This window comes from Octopus bimaculoides, chromosome 12 (genome assembly GCF_001194135.2).
Source record: "Octopus bimaculoides isolate UCB-OBI-ISO-001 chromosome 12, ASM119413v2, whole genome shotgun sequence".
Lineage (NCBI taxonomy): Eukaryota > Metazoa > Mollusca > Cephalopoda > Octopoda > Octopodidae > Octopus > Octopus bimaculoides.
The window spans coordinates 4,071,413-4,075,700 of NC_068992.1; the positions used below are offsets into that span (position 1 = coordinate 4,071,413).

At 39.6% G+C, this 4,288-nt stretch overlaps 2 long non-coding RNA genes across 10 annotated transcripts in view; one reads left to right on the plus strand and one right to left on the minus strand.

Moving 5' to 3' along the window:
• Window positions 1-4,288, minus strand: part of LOC128249185 (uncharacterized) — a 201,660-nt gene that overhangs the window by 174,634 nt on the left and 22,738 nt on the right. For 6 of the 9 annotated variants that reach the window (XR_008265285.1, XR_008265289.1, XR_008265281.1 and 3 more), the window contains exon 4: window positions 1,915-1,991. The exons of the other annotated variants lie outside the window; for them this stretch is intronic. This is a non-coding gene — a long non-coding RNA (uncharacterized LOC128249185). The remainder of the gene's footprint in view (window positions 1-1,914; window positions 1,992-4,288) is intronic. 9 annotated transcript variants of the gene reach the window in all.
• Window positions 1-4,288, plus strand: part of LOC128249186 (uncharacterized) — a 34,782-nt gene that overhangs the window by 1,153 nt on the left and 29,341 nt on the right. The window lies entirely within an intron of this gene.

Consider the following 4,288-nt stretch of genomic DNA (forward strand, 5'->3'; position numbering starts at 1 on the left):
AGCGAGCTGCAAGAAGCGTTAGCACGCCGGGCGAAATGCTGAGCCGTAAGTACCAGTTGCGTACTGGGGTCGATCTAATTGACTGGCACCTTCCCAAAAATTTCGGGCGTTGTGCTTAGAGTTGAAATGAATATTCGTATTAAGGCGACGAGCTGGCAGAAACGTTAGCACGCCGAGCGAAATGCTTAGCGGTATTTCGTCTGCCGTTATGTTCAAATTCCGCCGAGGTCGACTTTGCCTTTCATCCTTTCGGGGTCGATAAATTAAGTACCAGTTGCGTACTGGGGGGATCGATCTAATCGACTGGCCCCCTCCCCAAAAGTTTTAGAAAAGAATATTTTTAGTAGTTATTATTGTTGGAGACATATCCGGGTGTAGGAGGTTGTTCCAGGATATTTTGAAGAAATTTGTAAAGTGAGCATTTGAATTTTATGGGATCCATTTCCGTTTTAACATATTTTGGTATGGTATTAAAGAAAGCTGGACCGGTTTGAGGTAAAGTAATTGTGACTTAATGTTGCTATGTGTACCGAGTTCGATTTTTGTAATGGGCGGATAGCACGGGGTCCAAGTCTTGGATGGATTTTAAAATTGAGGCCAACATCATTTGTGCAATATTGATGGAATATTTTCCACACTACACAGATGATGTAGCGCTCCCGGCGGTGTTGAAGAGCGTAGAGATTGAGTTTTTTTTTAGTCGACTCCAATATATATATGTATGGCACCAGCTTGGTTGCAGGAGCTGCCGGAAGAGTGTCGTGTCGAACACTAAACCGTTTACGGGGCTCCACTCCGGATTTCTTTGAAGGTTGTCTCCTTTCCGTAACCCTGGATAGGGGCCCATACCGGGCACACTCAGCCGGAGCCAGCTGAGCCCAAGACTCGTGTCAGGCAGAGTCGTCACTCCCTTTATACTGTGAGACAATATAAAGCAACATTTTTATTATATTCGCGCGCGACATTATATTTATCGAAGAGAAGCTTAGTCGTTGACCAAAGCATGTAACATATATCTAGAGGCCATGAGCGGGAAACCAATTACACAAGTTTTAAAGTCTGGACTATGGATACGAAAGAAAATTGCTGTAAAATATTTAGTATTTGTTTTATGATTCATAGAGGATTCCATTTTCTTTAGGAGGAGTCAAATTCACTTTAACTTGAAGTGAATATAATCAATTCAAAGCAAATATAGACATGGTCAAAAATGGTATTTTATCGTTCTTTAAATCTCATCATTTGAAAACTGTGCATGTGCACACATACACATGCTCATGTACGCACGCCTATGTGTGTGCTTGTGCGTGTTTGTGTGGGTAGCAAATATGCGTACACATGGACTCACATCTGGTTGTGTGCGCGCCAATAGAAGAATCGAGAAATATATATATATATTTAAACATATAGGTTCATACGACATGTTCGACTAAAGGTGGCGCTGCAGCATGGCCGCAGTCAAATGACTGAAACAAATAAAAGAATAAGAGAATACATTAATTATAGTCATACATTAATTATAGTCATACATTAATTATAGTCATAGTCTCGCGTATCCCAGAAAAATGAATCTGCAAATTCTTCCCGAAAGACCTTCAAAACTTATTTACTTATAGTGATCAGGCGCAAGTGTGGCTTTATCGTAAGAAGCTAGCTTCCCAACCGGATGGTTCCGGGTTCAGGCCTACTGCGTGGCACCTTGAACAATTGTCTTCTACTATAGCCTCAGGCCGACCAAAGCCTTGTTAGTGGATTTGGTAGATGGAAACTGAAAGAAACCCGTCGCATATGTGTGTGTGTGTGTGTGTGTGTGTTTATCCCCACGCATTGCTTGACAACTGATGCTGGTGTGTTTATATCCTCATAACTTAGCGATTCGGTAAAAATGACTGATGAAATAAGTGCTAGGCTTACATCGAATAAGTCCTGAGGTCGATTTCTTCGGCTGAAACCCCTTAAGGCGGTGCTCCAGCATGGCCGCAGTCAAATGCCTGAAACGAGTAAAAGACCATCCATACATAAATACACTCGTTGCATTGCATACGTAAGGACAGTCGTAAATAAACCCACAAGGTTTAGATTTCTGGCCGATCAAAACACAATATTGTCACACAAGATAATTTCTTCATTTAATGCTTTTTTCTTTCTATTTTCGATGTTAAATATGTCAACAAAAAGCATCAAATGTTGTTTCACTAACATGAAATTTGAAACAGCGGGGACTGATTGACGTAAAACAAGGTTTTTCCTACAAATATCGATAACATTGGGCGCACGATTACGTATTTTAGGTGTGTTTTAGATAGATGTATTTAACAAAAACAGATCGATATATATATTCACTTATAAATATGCATCTAACTCGGCAACAGTCAATTAATAATCCATAATGATAAATGTCAATCTAGATTGTGACGTAGGATGTGGATCTGCGTAAACATTTCTCTATGCATTTAGTAAAATGAATTGTTCCAAATATGTGGCTTAGTGGTAAGGGTGTTGCAATTACGATCGCAAGATCGTGGGTTCGATTCCCAGACTCTCAGTGCATTGTGTTCTTGGGCAAGGTATTCATTGCACGTTGTTTGAATCTGCTCAGCTGCAAATAGGTAAAACCCTGCGACGAACTAGGGTTGAATTTAGGGAGGAAGGTTAGCCTGAGCGCTTAACCCGTGGGACGGCATCATTCAAAAAACAGCAAGAATGCATGGTAACACATTTTCACCAGTGGTCGATCGGCAAATTTGTAAGAGTGTCCGACATAATGCGGCCGATGATCAATTCCAAGATCGACGAAAATACAGTGTCGACAAATATCTCACACAGTCTCACAGAGCATTGGTCAGCCTGGGGTTATAGTAGAAGACATTTTCCCCATGAACCTGAAACAACACTGTTGCAAAGCGAGTTCCTTAACTACACAGACTTGTCTGCGACTGTGAAAGAGATTTGTCATAGTACAGTGTATTATAATAAAGGGTGATATAAGATGCCTGTCATATATGTCTGTCTGTCCATCTATCTATTTACCTACCTACCTCTCTATGTATGTATGTATGTATATATGAATGTATGTATCTATCTGTCTGTCTGTCTATCTATCTACATACCTATCTACCTCTCTATGTATGTATTAATGTATGTATGTATGTATTATCTATCTATCTATCTATCTATCTATCTATCTATCTATCTATCTATCTATCTATCTGTCTGTCTGTCTGTCTGTCTGTCTGTCTGTCTGTCTATCTATCTATCTATCTATCTATCTATCTATCTATCTATCTATCTATCTATCTATCTATCTGTCTGTCTGTCGGTCTGTCTATCTGTTTGTCTGTCTGTTTGTCTCTGTGTGTGTTCTATTCAATTTATACTGTCAAGGTGTATTATATTCTTATATGCCGTATAATTATGTACAATTTTTTATAGCTTCATTGGCATTTGAGAAGCTTCGTATCAAGACAAAGAATTAGTTTGAAACTATTCAGCGTTTCAAACGAACCAACACAGACAGCGAACACCCCACAACATCCCCCAACACCCCAGACGTAGACAGAACCTACCCCGTGAGAGAGGGGGAGAGGGAGGGAGAGAAAGTGAGACAGAGTCACAGTAAGTCAAAGAGTAACAAAAAGAGAGTGCTAAATAGATGGATGCAGAAATAGATAGATATATATATATAGAGAGAGATGGAGATAGATAGATACATACATATATACACACATACATACACACATATATAAATACATTCATATGTACATACGTGCATACATATATACAAACATACATACATACATACATACATACATACATATTGGTTTGATGATACAAAGAGAAAAGTAGAACTATGCGGAGTTGTGTGGCAAGAAGCTTGCTTCAGGACTCTATGGGTCCGGATTCAGTCTCACTGCGTGGTACCTTGAGCAAGTGACGTCTTCTATAGCCTTGGGTCAAACAAGGATTTTTGTGAATGGATTTTGTATACAGAAACTGAAAAATAATAAGCCGGTCGTATACATATATATATATATATATATATACATATATATATAATTGGGGGGGGTGGGTGCGTGCGTGTGTCATGTGTGTGTGTGAGAGTGTGTGTGATTGTGAGTGCGCGCACGAGTGTTTGCATTTGTTCCCTACCGCCGCTTGACAACCGTAAATTTATTATATTACAGTGTTTACGTCCGAAGAATTCGAGAAACTTCGAGAGACGTGAAATAATTCGCTTTGTTAACGGTATTAAACCGCCATGTTTATAACCTTATCTCTTAGAGTTCTG